The sequence below is a fragment of the Pongo abelii genome, chromosome 7, assembly GCF_028885655.2.
Source record: "Pongo abelii isolate AG06213 chromosome 7, NHGRI_mPonAbe1-v2.0_pri, whole genome shotgun sequence".
Classification (NCBI taxonomy): Eukaryota; Metazoa; Chordata; class Mammalia; order Primates; family Hominidae; genus Pongo; species Pongo abelii.
The window spans coordinates 22,533,743-22,553,515 of record NC_071992.2 but is presented as its reverse complement, the minus strand read 5'-3'; the positions used below and the strand labels follow the sequence as shown (position 1 = coordinate 22,553,515).

Below are 19,773 nucleotides of genomic sequence, written 5' to 3'. Positions count from 1 at the left end.
AACAGTAGTAAGAGAACAACAAAACAGTAGATTTAAAGGTAAAAATGCTCTGGGGCACTGTTTGTTTCTTTTTAAATTTCATGCTTAATGAGATAGTATTAATTCCCAGCACTGGGCCATCCCTTGTATACTGAATTGCCTGGACCTGCTTAATGAGATAGTATTACTTCCCAGCACTGGGCTATCCCTTGTATACTGAATTGCCTGGACCCATATTGCTTTTTGTGTTCATTTCCGTTTTGTTTTCCCATACCCTTTGGCAATGTCTTGTATGAATGTTTCAGCCTGGTCGCAACTGTACTATAAAGTATTATGGGTTGAGTCAGACAACTGCTGGGTAGCTAGGGAGAAGTACTGCCCCCCTACCCTCCCCCACCCCCAGCAGAGGTCAGAATGATGAGGTCATAATCAATGAAACACTCCAAGATGGTCAGATTGTGCAGTAAGAGGCAAAGTTGAATATCTAGTTGTCCTCTCCCCATAGAGATTATTCTCCCATTGTTTGCCTTAGAGGTCATGAAGTATATTTTCATTAATAAGATGTAAAATAGTGGCCTCTCCTTCTAGAAAATCTCAGAAAAAGGAGGCAAAGAGAATCTGAGCTCTTCTGCCTACTGAAGAGACACTGGCATGTCAGGACATGGAATGTGACCTTCAAAGAGTAGAGAAGAAGGTCTTGGAGTTGATAGATGCAGCCTGAGTCACCAGGATTGAACCTTTCATGGAGCATAATCCAGACAAGCAGGTAACTTACCTGAGGCCAACACACCTGTGCTGTTCCTAGGCCACAGTCTGGAGAGCCCTGAAATCCACACTGAGACATCCTACCATCTGCCCAAGACAACATGTTCCAGATTTCTTAAGGGAAGAGAGACCTTTCAGAAACAGAGATGAATCTCTCTAATGAGAAGAAAAATAGTAGTTAGAACACTGGCTTTCTTCCCCAAGTGAGGGCAATAAGGATGGCTGTGACATGGACCAGGTATGCTCAAACCCACACCAGGGCCAGAAAACAACAGCCAGAAGCTGATGCAGCTCAGGATCAATGTCTCAGGATCATTGGAATGGTCACTGTCAGAAGAAAGATAGGATTTGGTGGTTTGGGATTGCTGATTAGCAATACTATAACTTTGACCCTTCCATAGTTTTCCATGTACTCTGGCAGTAAAGCGAACTGGTAATTCTGATTCTTTTCCATGATTCTCCTTGGTCCTGAGAAGGTGGCTGTCCCAGGGGAGGGAAGTTCTTGAGCTGAGGAAGCCCTGTGAATCACCAGTCATAGGTAGGGCGGTCCCTCTGCTGTCAGCCATCACCTTTAATGGTGTATGTGTGCATATGAATGCCCAAGCACATGCCTCTGTAACACTCATGCACCTGTGCCCACATGGCAGGTGCTCCCGGCTGTGATGCCAGGTGCAGCCCCTGCCATGCACAAATAATGAGGCACACAGGCCTGCCTTCTGCTCAGGGTGTTTTTCCTCCTTTATCATTCACATTAAACGTTACAAGCACTTGACTTTATGACTTCTTCATTCTGCATATTAAGCAGCTGACACAGGCAGCCTTCCCCAGATAGCGGTCTGTACAAGCCTGCAGCATTATTTAATGTTCCATCTTGAGGAATAAGAGACAGAAAGGGTCTTTCACGTCATGCCAGAGAGTCCCTTAGACCTCATTAGGAGTCCTCCCACCTAAAAGCTGCTCTTTTGTTGGGGGGTTGGGAGGGACAAAAAAGAAAGGATCAGGACCCAGACTTCTTGCCACCCCCACACAGTGGGACAACCAGTGGCTCAGCTGCTATCTTTGCTTATTCTCTTAATAAGACCCTGAACTGCATATTACCTAGGAAGCTCAGGGATGCTTTTCAAAGCAATTCTCATCCTGCTGTTAGACGTGACAGCACCAGCATATATGAAAGGTAACAAAGCCTCCATCAGGAAAGCTGTTCTTGGCCCATCCCAGACTGGGAACTGATTCTGGGAAAATAGAATTCCTTTCCTCATCTTTCTCTGTTTCCCATTCCTCCTTCTTTCCTGTTCTCATCTCCTCCCTTATCTGCACTCCATTTGATTCTCACTTTCTCTCCTTAGTATCTCTTCTCCTGGTCTCTGACCAGGACTCCCTCTACACTTGCTAATAAGGAATTCTGAGAATTCTATACTCTGAGCTCCAGAAATGACAGAAGGGCCCAATTTCACATCTCCAAGGCAAAGACATGAGCTCAGAGCAGGAAAGGTCCACTCTGCCAGATGTTTTCCCATCTGACCTGCCATTCCGCGTCTTCCTTAGCCTGCATGCATCCTTAGCCTGCCTGGTCCTCGCTCTCCCACCTATTTCCATGACTGCTCAGTTTGCCAGTGTTTTTGCAAACGTCAAGTGTGCTTGAGAGGCTTGGGGACCAGCTGCCAGGGAGGCATTCTTGCCTTGAGTTCCCATTTCCCTTCTCTCCTGGCCCAGCCAGCAGGTATGAAAACAACAGTGCCCTCGGTTTACACAGAACCTCTCATCCAGGAAATCTCAAAACACTGTTGCCAGCCAATCTGATTACACTCATTTTTCTGGTGGAGGAGAGTGCCTTTTCTGGAAGTGAAGTCAATTGCCAAAGGCTGTTCTAACTGCCCCTGGAAGAGCTGCAGGGCGGACCCAGGGACTGTTCCCATTGTCATCCTGGGTCTCCTGCTGGCTTTGTGCTACCTTTGCAGGTATGGATTCAGATAATGGGGACTATAGGACAAAAGACTCTTCCAAAGCCAGGATCTCAGCCCTGAAATCATAGGATGAGGTAGGAAATGGCATCTCCCTACATTGTAGTTATTTTTGTAGTTAAGCAAAAGATACTTACGAGCTATTAGAAACTCCAAAGCCCTAGTCTCACAAGATTCAATTCAGCTAAACTCCATAATCCTGAGAGAGGTCTTCCCTCTCATGAGCAGCTCAGTGTCTCCCCGGATTCTTATTCTCTTGTTACTCTGGCCTCCCAGGGGCAAAGCTAGAGTCTTTCTGTTCCTTTTATAGGAGCATAAATACCCCTTAGATTGCTTCCCTATGGCCAGCCCTCCCACCTCATGCTGAGAGGCTACAGGTCTATGTATTTTGAGTGAAGCGAACCTCATATGTTCGCACTCATAAGTGAGAGCTAAGTTATGAGGATGCAAAGGCATAAGAATGATACAAAGGGCTTTGGGGACTCAGGGGAAAGGATGGGAGGGGGGCGAGGGATAAGACTACAAATTGGGTACGGTGTATACTGCTCAGGTGATGGGTACACCAAAATCTCAGAAATTACCACTAAATAACTTATTCATATGAGCAAACACCACCAGTTCCCCCAGAAACCTACGGAAATAAAAAAAATTTTCTTAAAAAGCAAAGGAATGAGGAGGAAGAGAAATAGAAGAAAGAGGAGAGGGGAGAGAGAGGAGGTTGGCAGAAAAGGCAGCAGAAGAGGGAGGGAGGGAGGAAGAGGAAAAGGCCTCCAGTGAGAAGTAGGTAGAGAGGAAGTGGGAGGGAAGGGAGGTGGAGACTGTGTATTTGCAGGGATCATGCTTGATCCTACGCCAGGAGTTTTAGACACTGCATTTGTTTGCTAGGACTGCACCAAGTACAACAAACTGGGTGACTTAACAGAAATTTATTCTTTCACAATTCTGGGGGCTGGAATTCGGAGACTAAGGTGTGAGCAGGGTTGGTTTCTACTGAGGCCTTTCTTTGTGGCTTGCAGGCAGCATCTTCTCTCTTCTTCCCATGGTCTTCTTCTGTGTGTTTCCTCTTCTACTAAGGACACCAGTTCTTTTGGCTCAGGGCCCACTCTAATTACCTTATTCTAATTCAATCACCTCTCTAAAGACTTATGTCCAAATAATGATCACAACCCAAGGAGGGCTTAGAACATCAGCATACACATTTTTGGAGGTTTAGAACATCAACATATACATTTTTTGGAGGGGAACACAATTTATCCCATAATAGACATATTGTTTCTAATCCTTATGATACCTCTCAGGGGTATAAACTACCATCCTCATTTTAAAGACAGGGAAAATGGGAAACAGGAGAGATTGGACACGGTGGCTTACACCTGTATTCCTAGCTACTTGAGAGGCTAAGGTGGGAGGAGTGCTTGAGCCCAGGAGTTCGAGGCTACAGTGAGCTATGATCATGCCACTGCACTCCGGCTTGGGCAACAGATCAAGACTGATTCATTTATTTCTGTCTCTAAGAACTAAATGAATAAATAATAATTTAATCAATTAAAAATAAGAAAAATTAGACAGCATGCCCAAAGTTTTTCAGTTAGTAAGCAACAGAGATAGAATGAGCACCAGGTCTGGCTTTCTCTCAAGTTCAGCCACTATGGCCATGCCTCTGGGTAGAGGAAGGATGGCCAGTGAGTGGCTGAGAAAAAGTGCGGTCTCTGGATCCATACCAACTCCAGCTCCTTCTTTCCCTGCAATACCATCTTCAGGACATGCTAGACATCCCTTTCTATTTTAGATAGCTCATCTCTAAAACATTTGTAAGATCTGCAATAAAAAGTCATGGTTGGCAAAGAACAATAATACAATTCCCTCCTTATCAATCACTTTGTATGGTACACATATATGTGTATGAGTGGGAGGTGAGAGTCTAAGAAAAATACCTATTGCTATGATTGTTTAATATAACTTTTTTTTTTTTTTCTGAGATGGTGTTTCACTCTTGTCACCCAGGCTGCAGTGCAGTGGCACGATCTCGGCTCACTGCAACCTCCACCTCCCGGGTTCAAGCGATTCTCCTGCTTCAGCCTCCCGAGTAGCTGGGATTACAGGCACATGCCACCATGCCTAGGTAATTTTTGTATTTGTAGTAGAGACGGGGTCTCATCATGTTGGCCAGGGTGGTCTCGAACTTCTAATACAACTTTTGAATGTCAGCATGTACATGTATATATATTCCTACACATGCAAAGACACAAGGTAGGGCATGAGGTCTGAATCCCCAACAAGATCCATTGGGAGCTGGCTTGATCCCTCCAGTGTGTCATTACCATGGTTCAGCTATCATGAGATGCCATCTTGAATTGTGGTGGTCTAGATAGATATGTATCTTTCTAGATAAATACTCCTATCTAGACAGAGATATCTCTAGGGCAGAGGTTGTATCTTTCACTTCTCCTGCATCTTCACAGGGCCTAGCATTGTTCTGCCAGGTAGTAAGTACCTATAAATGCTTTGTGCATTGGGGAGAAGCCTGTGGAGGGAGGATTTCATAGCCACAGAAATAGGTCTTTGTATTAGTCATTTCCACAATTATGCTATATAACTACCAACCAAAAATATCAATAGTGAATATAGTAAGAGTGGATGTCTCACTCAAGAGCTTTCAGGATCGCTGGGCAGCTCTTGTTTGGTGGTGACTCTACTTAATGTTTCTTACTCTTCTGCAGGTAGTGAGCTAGCTAGGGCATGGTTTTCAAATGGGGGTAGCAGAATGCAGGCCCCACTGCTCAAGTACATCTCAAGATCCCAGTGGCATCACATCTACTAACATCTCTTTGACCAAAGTAACTCCCATGACTGAGGCCTTCAGGCAAACAGTATGGAAGTACACTTTGTTCATGACAAGGCCACGCCAAGGATGTAGCTCCTGGGAAGCATGAAGAATTCGGGCAAACAACCCAATCTGTCAAAATTTCTCTTCTGACTTCCCAGCTATTTTTAAGACTCTGCCATTTTGTTTCATCAGGAATTCTCCATTCACAGAAATTGTGGAAGAATATCAGCACTTGTCATCTTTTTGAGGATGATTCATCAAAAGGGTATCTCCAGGCCAGGCGCGGTGGCTCACGCCTGTAATCTTAGCACATTGGGAAGCTGAGGCGGGCAGATCACCTGAGGTCAGGAGTTTGAGACCAGCCTGGCCAACAGGGTGAAAACATGTCTCTACTAAAAATACAAAAATGAGCTGGGCATGGTGGCAGGCACCTGTAATCCCAGCAACTTGGGAGGCTGAGGCAGGGGAATTGCTTGAACTTGGGAGGTGGAGGTTGCAGTGAGCCGAAATTGTGCCACTGCACTCCAGCCTTGGCAACTGAGAGAGACTCTGTCTCAAAAAAAAAAAAAAAAAAAGAGGGTATCTCCTGAGTCTAGAAATTAATCTCAGGGTGTTGTGGCATAGTTGAGGTTCAAAATGAGATAAATCCTAGAGAAACCCAAGAGTTAGTGTCCCTAGCATCCTATCTCAGAGAAGTTCTCTACCCATGCTGTGTATATAATCCATCTGGAGTCTAAAGTAATACTAGTTCCTCATGTTCTCTACAGAATTATCTGGGCCCATCCCAAGCACTGGCCGTGACCCACATCTCCAGCTACAGAGAACTAGTAACCTGCAACTCAGATGCCTTTAGGTGTCCCCGACTCTACTCCCCAGTGTCCGGTTGCTCAGAAAGGTATTAAAAAACACCCTTTCTTTTAAAAGGACCTTTGAGCTCAGTCCTTGGGCAAATACAATCACAAAGTGGCATGATAAAGTGATTTCTTAAGTGGGCAGCCCAAGGCAGAGCCAAAGGGCAGCCAGGAGTCTGAAAGAGCTTCTGGAACAGCTGCTTTCAAGGGAAATGCAGTTTGGTGCAATCTTAAATGGTAGAATCTCACCTCACACCTACTCCTACCCAAAAACACTGAGCACAGCTCAGTGTCTCGAGGGGACAGTTTCTACCTTATTAATGGTGCATTCTTCCTAACACACTTCTGAGGTTGGCTACAGTGGGATGTGACCAGTTAGAATGATGCATAGGTAAGGGATTATACATGTACAGTGACCATAAAATAGTTATCCATTTGTTTATCTACGTGCTTGTTTAGAATATGCCTCTTAGAAGGACTGGCTGTGAATATACTTCTGGAACTACAAATCAGACACATCATTAACCCAATAATGGTTGTAACATTTGCACATCAGAGAGCGAGCCTTTTGCTTCTGCTTCTTTCAACATGAACTTCAGAGAGTCACTTAATCTTTCAGAGTAGCCATTTTTCATTCACAAAAGTGGGGTTAATGACCCTTCCCTCAAACGGTTTTGGTGATGAATAACAGAGATGATGTACTTGTACTTGGCAAGTAACTTTTCAGTAAGTTAGCTTCAGTTCATGCAATGAGAATGATGAAAGCAGATATTGTCAGTGTTTTGCAGAAACTACAGTCTATGGACACCTGGAAATATGGGGATTCTACGTCTGAAGGCTTAGCCTCTAAAAAGAGGAGTGTAGGCCAGAGCTGTAGCTGTATTTGGTCACATGGATATTGATGCTACCATTGATGATCTCTGAGGAACAGGGCAGAGAATGAGGTCTTCACAGCATCAGCAGCAGAGGGGCCCTGGTGGCTGTGGAGAGGATAAACACAGAGAGACAAACAGAACCAGGTCCCAGAAAAGCCTGTGGGCTCTGGCAGTGGCTAACTTGGTAAGTGGATCCACAACTCAGGACCCAGGCTTTCTGCAAACCCACCCAGATTTGTGCCTATTCTAGTAGGTGGGCTGGAGCAATAGAGACAGAACCCCACATGTTTAGAAGAGGTGTCAGACCTTGGATGTTACTTTTTATATACAACCTCTTTAACATCTTTTTTTTTTTTTTTTTTTTTTTTTGAGACAGTCTTGCTCTGTTGCTCAGACTAGAGTGCAGTGGCATGATCTCGCTTCACTGCAACCTCCGCCTCCCGGGTTCAAGAGATTCTCCTGCCTCAGCCTCCTGAGTAGCTGGGACTACAGGCATCCACCACCATGCTCAGCTAATTTTTGTATTTTTAGTAGAAATGGGGTTTCACCATGTTGGCCAGGCTAGTATTGAACTCCTGACCTCAGGTGATCTGCCCGCCTCAGCCTCCCCAAGTGTTGGGATTACAGGCGTGAGCCACCGTGCCCGGCCTGACATGTTTACATGAGTTAAAAAGACAGATGTTTTGTCATTCTCAATAAACTATTATCAGGTTGAATTAATGAGTTCTCCTCTTGAAAGATAAACAAGGAAGCAAGAGGATGGGATTTCCATGAGATAATGAGGCAGAGGATGCTGAAGACTTGACAGGGAGCAGATAAGGGATGGATTTGGTATGTGGGAGGCTGCTTGGTGAGAGCAGACAATTTGGGGAGAAGGGAGATCATGCCACAGCTTTGCTTAATGTTTCTCAATGGCAACTGCAAGCTTCCTGGAGCTTACCCTAGCCAGGCTTCCAGCTGAATCATGTGATACCCTATCCCATGCACCTGCCTCATTCTAAACTGCTTCTCCAAACACACCACCTCCTCCTACCTCAGGGCCTTTGTCCATGCTATTCCATCTGTCTAGAGTACCAATCCACAGCTTCTTTGCCTGCATAACTCACTGATTTTTTCAGGATTAAACTTAAGTTCTGCCTCCAGTGAGGAACCTTCTTGGATCCAGTGAAGGTTTGGGGTGCTCCTTCTCAACCCACCATCCAGACCTCACTATCATTCTCCGGCACCTCCTTCTCCCCTTAGGCTGTGAGCTCCTCAAAGACAGAGACCATATAGCTGTCACCTAGCAAATTGCCTGCAAAGGAACAGACTCCAAACCTTTCCAAGGAAGAAGCAGTGAGGAGGAGAGAAAAAGGTCTGTAAGAGTGGATTTGGGCTGGTGCCACCTGGGTTTTTCTCAGTCTTCCTGGGACCAATTCCCATGAGAGAGAAATTTGCCTTAAGAGCAAGAAAATCCACTGGGAAGGAAGTAAAATTTATATGATTCTATCAAGTGAATTATAAAGGAGCCAGAATCTCTGGCACGCCCGTGCTGGGAAATGAGGAGGGTGAGATTTACCACCTGCGTCCTGCTTTAGGTTTTTATGACCTTCACATTTAGATCTTTAAAAAGTGAGGGGAGATCTTTAAAAGTGAGGGGAGAATCCTTGTCCATCGTTCTTTGTCTTAGTGAACATTCAAGGTTCTCAAGGCCTCCTAAAATCAACTATTCCAAAGAATTTTAGATTGGGAAGAAGCCATTTAATCCACCTGCCTGCCTTTTCAGATGAACATAGTATCCAGTACATAGGATACACTCAGGAAATAATTGTTGAATGAATGACTGAAAAAATGCAAGAAGCTCCTGGTCCGGAGGGGAGAGTAATTCCTCTGAGACTCTGCAGCTGATTAGAGACAAAGCTGGCTTGGAACCCAGGTCTCTTGTCCCTCAGTTAAGTTGTCCTTTTACTAACATACTATCTGACCCTCAGTGCAAACTGTCTCATTGCAACTACTACATATAGCAAGCACGTTATTTTCCATTCAAGGTGCTACTGTGTGCTATTACAATTTCAAAAGTAAGGTGCATACACACTGCAACGCATCATTAAGCAACAACAACAAAAAATACTCCATGTGCTGGAATCTCCATTTATTTCCCATCAGGTAGACAAACATCATTTGTTGAGTAAAGATACGATCCCAAGTGCAGCCCTGCCTAGTTCTTGAACATCAGAATCACATAGCAACCAAGGCCGCCAGGATCTCTGAAGGGAGGATGTGTGTGAAGGTTAGGGAATATTTCTGCATGGGCAAGCTCCAGAGAAATGGAGGCCAAATACCTCAGGTTTCCATTCTTATTTTTGTTTTAAATATTTTATTGAAGTAATAAAGGCCGTCTCATAAATCTGAAGGCAGTAAAAGGTATCTTGAAAACACATAAAATAATATTGTTCTTGAAACCCTGATGTATCCTTAAAAAAAAGGATCCCTCTCAGTATCCGGATCCCTCTCAGTATCCATTGCTTACCACAGTCCAGGCAGTGAGCGGATGGCAAAGGAGGGTTTCAGAAAAACGTTTGCGATGGGGTAGAGAATGAAACTGAGCTGTCGTCTTCAGGCCCAAGGAGTGAGAGAAGTGCAAGAAATAAGCAGCAGCGCACACAGAGGACACTCTGAGGGTCTCCCATTGGGTTGGAGTGAGTGACGGGGATATCCAGGACCACTGTGTTGGAAGAGGGTACTGTGTGCATGGGCACATTGCAAAAACTCTGCTCACAGTGGGCATGGTGCTGTCTGCAATGCTGCTCTCTTGCATAAGGCAAAGACCGGGAAGGCCGTTCTAGTGACTTAGAGCTCTATCTTGACCCAGGAAGTTGGTCCTTCCAATGCTGGGGATGTGCCTGTGACCCTTTCCTCAGCCAGTCCACTCAAAACCACATGCTACAAGTCACCTATGGCCCTATGCAAGAGAACACATGAAATGTCAGCTTTTTAGGTTCCCAAGCTCTCATTATTCCTCCTTCAACCCCTGCTCCTTCACTTCTGGCCTTTCAGGTGACCACATTCCCTGGAGCCCAGGACATTTATGCCATCTCCATATTTCTCCCTTATCCCGGCCATTTCTGAGAAGGCTCTCATGAATAAATTCACCATAAGATATAAAAGACTAATAAAGTTTAATAACTTGCCTCTCCCAGGAGGATTTGCATTTTAACAGGGGAATAGCAGCCTAAGCTATAGGAATTAGGCTGTAATGGTACAGTTTCAGGCACCACCAAGCAGCTGAAAGAGGCATTTTTTGGCAGGCAGGAGGACCTCTCCAGGACTTCTGGGGCAGCCCTGCTGGAGGCTGCCTCCTCCAAGGTCAGCGAGCTGGTCAAAAGGAAGACAGAGCAAGCACAGCTGTGCCCTAGGCCCATCCTACCACTTCATTCTCAGCCCACTCCCATAGGCTCACCTTCCCAGGGTGGTGTGCTCCTTCCATCCCCTTATTCTCTCATTTACCTTTTGTTTCAGTCTGCAAACATTGACCAGGCCCTACTATGCGACTGGAGACTGTCTACGTGCATTGAAAGTTCCAGAGACCCAGGGATTGATATAGCTTGACTATTTGTCCCCCTCATATCTCATGTTGAATTGTAATCCCCAGTGTTGGAAGGGGGGCCTAGTGGGAGGTGACTGGATCATGGGGGTGGATCCCAGGGGATCCCTTCTGACTTGGTGCTATCCTCGTGATAGTGAGTACTTGCGAGATCTGGTTGCTAGAAAATGTGTGGCACCTCCCGCTTTCTGCTTTCTCTCTCTCTCACTCCTGTTCTCGCCATGTGATGCCCCTGCTACCATCTCACCTTCTGCCATCAGTAAAAGCTCCCTGAGGCCTCCCCAAAAGCCGAGCTGATGCTGGTCCCATACTTCATGTATAGACTGCAGAATCATGAGCCAATTAAACCTCTTCTCCTTCCTAAATTACCTGCCTCCAGTATTTTCTATGGCAATGCAAAAACAGCCTAACATAGGGGTCAAGAGCACAGCCGTGAAGTCAAGCTGCCAGGGCTCCTGGCTGGTTCTACTCCTTGTAGCTTTGGCCCTCCCACAGGATCCTTCTCTGTAAAATAAGAGCAATAACATTACTTACCTTAAAAAAAAGAAAAAGATTCTGTGAAAAAAGTTATATAACCATTGCTTGGTAAAATGTAGGATATTATTATCATAACATTAGTATCTGTAGATTCCAAAAGCCCACTGCCCAGAAGCAGAGACGGGTACGCAAAGAACTCCAAGGCACATAAGAATTTCCTCTCTGTCTTCCAGGCTAACCAAATAGCAAAGACATGCTGCTAGACTAGTTTATTCTGATGAGGGGCAGCAGTAGGAAATGTCCAAGGAACAGCAAGTCTAGCGTCAGCAGAGCAAAAGCAGAAAGCAGGATGGAGATAGATTTCACAGGACCTTGAATTCCAGGGAGCATTTAAGGTCTTCTTAAACAGGTACCACATCTGTGCTTAGAGAAAACAATTCTGGCAATGTGGGAGATGAACGCATGAATAAGAGAATGATGAGGTGGCTGTCTGCAAATGATGTAGGGTCAGACATGGGCCACTTGATGGATGCAGGGATGGAAATGTGGGTGGACGAGCAAAGCAGGACTTTTCTTGTGAGCCTGCAGCTCTCTCTCTCATACTATTTGAAATTTTGTGTCCCCAAAATGCATTCCTATTTGAAGACCACATTTAAAGTATATAGATGTGGTACCTATTTAAGGAAACCTTGAATGCTCCTTGGAATTCAAGGTCCTGTGAAATCTACTTCCAGCCTGCTTTCTGCTTTTGTTCTGTTGAGTACTCCAGCAGCGTGGCTTTGCTCTCTGGATAGCCTGGAAGAAGAAGAAGAAATTTCTGCTTGCCTTGGAGTTCTTTGCACGTCTGTCTCTGCTTCTGAGCTATGGGCTCTTGGAATCTACAAATACTAATATTATGATAATATCCAACATTTACCAGGCAATGATTATATAACTTTGCACATAGGAGCTTATTTAATCTTTAAAGATAAGTAATGTCATTACCCTTATTTTACAGAGAAGGATCTTGTGGGAGGGTCATACAGCCATAAGGAGCAGAACCTGCAGGGAACCCAGGCAGCTTGACCTCAGGACTGTGTGGAACTGAGTGCTAATGTGTGAGGGAGCTGTCTCCATTGAAAACATTTTAAAAGGGCTTCCTTGTGTTCTCAGGAAGTTTCCATTCCCTCCACTCATGCAGCCTGGTTTGTATTGGGTTTTCCCTTTTCCTCATTCTTGATCTTTCCCATTGTTTGCAAGCATCTCCCTGAAATAACTTTTGGGCCAAAGTATGTATTTTTCAAGAGCAACCTGGAAAATATACTTGTATGTGTTCCTTAGCCCCTCTCAGCATACTTCTTCCACCTCAACTAACCTTCCCCTGGAGTTGAAGGCAACTCTACAAAGAGCATCTGCCACTGTTATTACCAAAAGATGGGCCCATCAGCTCCTGCCATGCTTTTCTGAGTTCTTGGGACCTTGCAGGGCCTCAGGAACCAGTGGAGGGGCTTGAGGCAGCCCATGAGGTATATATAGCAGCAAGGGAACCAATAGAATTTGGGACAGCAGTGTTCCCCCATCCCCTTCCCAGTGCTGCTCTCATGAGCAAGATGATGGGTTGGAGAGATCCAAGTGGAGACTGAGATGAGGAAGCCTGCATTTAAGCACAGAACACTCCTCAAATATCTCACAATATCATGGAAAAGAAGGGCAGAGGGAAGTATTAAGGAGGGGCAGAAATCCAGTGGGTTGCTGATACCATCCCACCAGAGTAAGGACCACTCAAGGGCAAATGCTGGAGCTTGTGCATATTTCTGTCTCCACATCCTAGTTCCTCAATGCCTTGAACAGGATAGGAATTCAACAATAAAATGAGATCATTGGAAAGTAGGGGTGGGGTGGGAAAATGTCAGCAACTTACATCCCCAGTGTCTTGCAGGGTCATTTACAACTTTCATGCTCTCACCCAGAGTCTAAGCCAATTCTGACCAGAAGCAGCAATAAATTAGTCACCTGGGACTACCAGGGGATGAGATCTAGAATATTCTTATCGACCTAAGCCAGGTTTCTGATCCATCTGGGGAGAGTACTGAGCAGTGGGTTGTTCAAACCCCCTGAGTCTCTTGCTGTCTTTCCTTTCTGGGCTTACCTAGTCCCCATGACTGGCAGCCTATTTTGTTTGCAGTCTGGCTATTTGGGTCCCCAGTGGGCCGGGAGGCCTTGCTCTAAACCCTAGCATTCTTGCTGAGACCATAAATCTTTTTCTAAATAAAAAAATAGACTTGACCCTGTCTATCATCATCTGAGCCACCAAAGCAAACCACCAGGCTCATGTGACAGAGGACTAGCTTCCCATTCCAATGGCCAGCTACCTCCTGCAGGCTCTGTTTTGGTCCTTATGGATACTGATGACAGCCCAAGTCAAGCCAAGGTCACTAGGAGTCGTGCATTTAACTATACATAATCCTACCTGGGGCCCAGCCCCAGCTCACCTTCAGGGTCCAGCAGTGAGGCATGCAGCAGTCAGGGAAGGTTCTGGGGAAGTGTCAGCCCCAACTCCCTCTAGTCCTCGAGAATCAGTGACAGCTTCTCAGAGGGGAGCAGTAATGGAGTTTTTATTGCTTGTGCTTCATTGCATTTGATCCTAATGCCAGGAGGTTACAGTTCTGATTTTTTTCAGGTCAATGCTAATTAACTTTATTAACGTGTTTTGGCGAAGGAAAAGCAATGAAACTGGGTTCTGTTCATATTTGTCGGCCCTTATCATCAAGCGGCATTGGATGCAGCATTGTCTGTTTAGAATCTGGAGCTAAGGGGCAGTGCCCTTCTAGATGGTCCAGAAACCGAGAGTGGAACCCACAGGTTCAGGAGAGGACTGTCTCCTAAGGAAAGGAAGGATGGAGGGGAGAAAGCAACACAAAAGAGAAAAAGGTAAAACCCCATTGGTGAAATAGAAGGGAAAGAAAAGCAATGTGGTAGAAGGAGCCTGGGTTCAAATTCCACTTCCACCCTGTATGTGCTGTGGGTGTCGTTGGCCAATCACTGAGTTTTAGTTGCATCCTCCATTAAATACTTACCTCAAATTGTTGCTAGAAAGGCAGGCACTCATGAAAGTGAAGAAAAAAAAAAACTTAGCTTGTAATAAGTTCTCAACATATGTTAGCTGAATTTTAATGGGATCTGTATGTCTGAGGTGTGGGCATCTAGGTTCATTCACTCTTTCTTTACATAAACATTTGTTTAGTATCTACCATGTTCCAGGTAAAGCAGTAACTGATATAGCATAAGCCACAAAATCATAGATCCTAAGATGCCCTTATATGCCAGAGAGTGTTGAGTACTAACCCAGGATAATCTCATAAAAAGGACTTTTTATGTTTTATTGTTATTAGGCTTTACTTAATTGCTATCTTTCCAGGTATTTTTTTTTTTACCCCATAGGCTACAGAGTATATCTCACACCCCGTTATGTCACCACCTTGAGCCTCTGATCTTCATGTAATACATAATATACCCTCGATAAAAATGGACAGACTCCCTTCTACTAACTCCAGCCCCCAAATAGAGACAGAGCTGGCTAAGGAACCCAAATGACTCAAAATCCCTCACGAAGTGCCTGTAGACCCAGCTACTGGGGAGGCTGAGGTGGGAGGATCACTTGAACCCAGGAGTTTGAGGCTGCGGTGAGCTATGATCACACCCATTGCACTCCAGCCTTGGTAACAAAATGAAATGCCATCTCTAAAATAAAAAGATCCCCCATGAAAAACTCTGTGGAAGATGGCTTCTCCCATTTTGACCAGGTTCATTTCCATGAAGTCAACCCACAGAAGCCCAGAACCAGTCCTGCTATCTCCAAAGAAGATGACATGGAGGTCAATCCAAGTTCAGAATGCTCATTTTCTCTCACACGAGGTCAAGACTGAGGTCAAAGTCTAGGTTTTAGAAGTTAGGGTCCACCATTTCAGAAGGGACTTGAGCTGCATGGGTTTAAGAGCCTTCGAGTTCTCTCAGACCATGCATGACCTGCACCTCGGAGCGTCTCCCTGAGAGATACTCATGAGCTTTGTCAACAACCAAGCTGGGCTGGGGAGGATCTAACACCCTCCTCTGCCTTGAGAGAAGAAAAGGAGAGGGGCTTCAGAGCACATAATCAATGGCTGCAAGGGAGGTCCCTGGTAAGAACAGATTCCACCTCACTAAAGGACAACATAAAAATTAGGCACCTGTGACTAATGGAATCTGAAGACTAACAAGAGCTCTAAGTCACTGTATATTTCCTTTTCTAGTTAAAGTAAAGGATCACACAGCTCAGGGTATCAGAAGTTACAGAACATTTCAGTAGGCACTTTCTCAATAATTCACACAATGTCTTTACTCTCTCTCATACCCACACACCCTCCTTCACACACAAATGCAGCCACTAGATTCCCCAATATAATTCTGCACAAACTATCCTCAACTCCAAATCTCACAGAGCATGAGACCCGTGTGAGATCTGCGAGACCAATGCACACACACACATCTCACACCCACCCACAGGCAGAGCCCAGTGAAGAAACAGCCATCAGGGGACTCTGGTGCATTATTTCCATTTTTTTGGACAGACACATAAATAAAATAGTAATAAAAACTCCATTATAGTTCACCTGCTGACAGAGAATGACTCATCCCTGTAATTCCTTTTCCAGTTCCTAAGTGGTTCCATAGATCACTGAACAGATTAAATGTCCTTCTCTGTGATTTGGAACATTTGCACAGATGAGGACTAACAGCGCACCAAAATGCCAGCTCTGCAAAGTGGCCAGCTGCAGTGTTGAGAAAGCACATGGGCGTGTGGTCAGATGCCTGGGTTCAAATCCTGTCTCTGCCATTTCCACCTTCCCTAACCTTAGATAAGGCACTTGGCCTCTGTTCCCTGGGGGTAGAAAATGGGAGTAAGATCTTGCCTCCTGAGGATTCAATGAGGCCATCTTCGTCAGTGCAAATCTCCTGTATGCTAAATAAACGAACCTTCTAATCCTTTCCCTGTGCCTCTGACTATTAATGTTATTAACCTGGGGTCCTCTACTTGATTTCAATAGTTCTCCTTAAAATTGCAGTGTTTCAGTTATCCTTAAAATTGTGGCATTTTGGTTGTTTGCTCAAATTAAAGCAATTAAAGATGAGTTCTCTTGAATTATGACAAAAAACTAAAGATACCCTAGGGCATCTGAAAATCTAACCTAAGAAGATTAAAAGACTCTGAAAACATATGGATCTAGATAATAATTCCTAATACTTGTACAGAAACTTTACTTTTAAGACACTTGCTCATGCCTTAGGTCCTCAGACCCACAGTGAGGAGGGAAAGGTTTAGGCAGCCAAGCTGAACAACTGACTCCACCCAGGCAGTGCCCCCAACAGGCTGCAGAATCTGTCCCAGGGTGTCTGAGCCAGGGCAGAGCCAAGTCTGTCTCCCAGATCCATTCTGACTCCAATAGACAATGCTCATGGTGGGTGGATGGACTGCAATGCCCTTGTTTGGGCACTGCAGTGTCCTATAGCATGTGGGTCTGCAGCGCTGCCCATCTCTGGGCACCAGCAGCCACAGTGCAGCAGGTGTGCTCACAGAAGGAACCTGGAACACACCACCCACTGCCCTCTGGCTTCAGATGCCCACACACTCACTAGGGAACTCCCATCTTGTGTCAGATTCAGTTCTTCTCCTTTAAATTCTACAACTCCCACCCTCAACCCTGTCACACACACCCTTTTTGTCTCGATGTCTTTTCAGAAGTGGAATCTTGGATTTAAGAATACGTTTAAGGCTCTTGATGGAAATATCTCAATTGCTTAGCCTAACCATCAGTGTATGATAGTGTTTATCTGTCTCACACCCTCACCAGCACTGAGTGCCATTTGTGTGTGTCGGGGAAACGGAGTGGGAGGTGAAGAATCTTAATTAGGGTACCAGCAGGGGATACACCTGGGTGTGGTTTCCTGAAGCCAGAGAGGGGAAATGTAGACATAAACATGATCTCCTGACGTGGAAGGGCAAGATGTCACCAAAGTGCTGCATTTTCCTAGCCTGATGATGTTTTAAATAATTGTAATTTGATGTAGAAATGCTGCTTTTGACTACAAGGATCATCATTTCAGAATCAAAAGCTTTATGTATTGCTCAAATAACAATAATTGTAATTTGGTGAAACCCAGGTCATTCTCCTGGATTGGAGAGTTGGGGATTGTGTACCAGGGCTGAAAGTAGCAAAACACATTCGCCTCTTGCTTCTCTGTCCCCCACCAGAGAATGATCACACTGAGGAAGTTGAGGCAATGCTGTTGCTTTCAAGTTTCTCTTCGTTTTGGTCTTTCAAGACCCATTTAACACAGAAACATTTTGATGAGCTAGAAGGAGAAGAGATGTGTTTTCTGGAAATTTAATATTCTGATTAATCAAGCATTTATTATTTAATATATGCTGATAAAGTACCTGTGCTATGTCAGGTGCTGTGCTAATCACATTGCAAATATTAATGCATTTAAGTCTCATAGAAGACCTATGAATAGGTCCTATTATATCCTACTTCAAAAAAGGTAAATCCAGCTACCTCTGTTTAGCTTCTTAACCAGAGGTCACATGGCTCCTAAGAGTGGAGCTGGGAGTTGAACCCAGTGTCCTGGGTCCATGGCCCATGTGCTTAACACCATTCACAGGGCTGTAGCTAACATGATTTGTTTTAGTAAAAAATCTTGTTATTGGAAAGTTTTAAACATTTCTATATACACTTCAGCTAGTGAAGTAGGATGAGGAGAACAGAATGTCGCTGGCATGGTTTGAGAATCCCATAGGATTATGAGGTTCCTCTGATGAATTCCTGGTCTCCATGAACAGGCCTGTGAATTGGACAAAAACAGGTTCAGGAACCTGGAGAAGCCATGCCCTGAGCCAAGAACCCCACACCCCACCCACCAAAATTGTTTTTTGTTCTTTTCTATTTTTTGCTAAATTGCTGCTGTGAATTTACTTTTGGAAAGGGACCAGGTTTTGAAGTCAGAAACATCCCCCAAAATTCCTGTTCCAGTGACATTAACTGGATGACCTTACACAGCTTACTTATCTTTTGCAAAGAGCTTCACTTTTCTCTGTAAAATAGGTTGTTATAGTTTTAATGGTTAAAGATATAACTTTTCCTGCAAAGGTCCAAAGAGTAAATTGGAGGTTCTGCAGATCAAGCGGTAAAATTGAAGGTACTATGTAAGTATTATTAACATAACAAGAGAGAAAACAAGTTTGTTGTTCACAAAATTCAAAATATAATATCAAATAATATATATTAAAATAGTAATTGTGTATCATTTTAAAAAATACATGTCTATAATAAAAAAATTGACTTCTTCGCAGGGGGGATTGCATGTCCTTTAATTGGGGTTTCAAAGTGAGTTTTTCCTGTCATCATGTCAGTTGCAAATGTTCATCTTAATGTTCACAGGCTGTACAAAATCAGGTAAAGGGTTATATATGGCCCTCAGGCCTAGCTTGTTGGTCCCTGATCTTAATTAATTTCTGGCACACGAGAGATGTTTGACAAATACCCTTTCCCGGAAGTAAGCTGATGACACTGGTTTGCTGGACCTCACTTAAACTAATGGCAGCCCTATAAAGGGAGGGATAATTTCAAACACATTCTAAGACTCCCTTCTCAGTGATCAAGTCCCATACCTCACTCCAATTATCTGTGATACGAGAAGCAGCAGGTTTTTAAAAGTATATCTGTGTCTCAGTTTCTCTCTTCTAGAAAATCAAGACTAAAGTGATCTTCATGTTCCTCTAACTCTGCCAGCCTAATGGTGAGAAGTGGCAATGGTATTTGAAATCCAAAGAGGAGGACAAATTGTATTAAAGTAACTATCTGTTGAGAAAGTATTTATAAATTGCTTATCTGACAGATTTGTACCTAGAATATATAAAGAACTCTCCAAATTCAATAATATAAATACAAATAGCCCAATGTTTAAAATAAGCAAAAGATTTGAACCGACACATCACCGAATACGCTATACAGATGACAAGGAAGCACTTGAAAAAGCGTTCCGTGTCCTAACATTACGAAAATGCAAATTGAAATGTCAATGAGATATTGCTACACACCTATCAGAATAGCTAAAATTAAAAACAAAACAGGTGCAAAAAGCTAACAATACCAAATGTTGTGGAAGATGCAGACAGCTGAAGCTCTCATGTATTTATGATGGGATAGCAAATGGGTACAGCCACTCTGGACAATAGTTTGGCAGTTTCTCATAAAGCTAAACATATGCTTACCATGTGACACAGCCAATACATTACCTATCTATCCAAGACAAATGGAAACCTATGCTTACACAAATATTTGTACACAAATAATTAGCTTTACTTACATATGTCTCAAACAGGAAGCAACTCTTATGTCCATCAGCCAGTGAATGGATAAACTGACACATCCACACAACT

The 19,773-nt window shown here is 44.2% G+C and overlaps 1 long non-coding RNA gene across 4 annotated transcripts; it reads left to right on the top strand.

Moving 5' to 3' along the window:
* Positions 1-428: 428 nt before the first annotated feature.
* On the top strand, positions 429-16,400 carry LOC129060912 (uncharacterized). 4 transcript variants are annotated; one of them, XR_010141065.1, is made up of 5 exons: positions 439-745; positions 6,300-6,427; positions 8,501-8,612; positions 12,889-14,228; positions 15,989-16,399. It is a non-coding gene; the product is annotated as an uncharacterized LOC129060912 (long non-coding RNA). The 4 variants fall into 4 exon arrangements; XR_010141067.1 differs by lacking the exon at positions 439-745 and adding an exon at positions 2,704-2,782 and having other exon boundaries at positions 15,989-16,400; XR_010141066.1 differs by lacking the exon at positions 6,300-6,427 and having other exon boundaries at positions 429-745; positions 15,989-16,329.
* Positions 16,401-19,773: the final 3,373 nt, after the last annotated feature.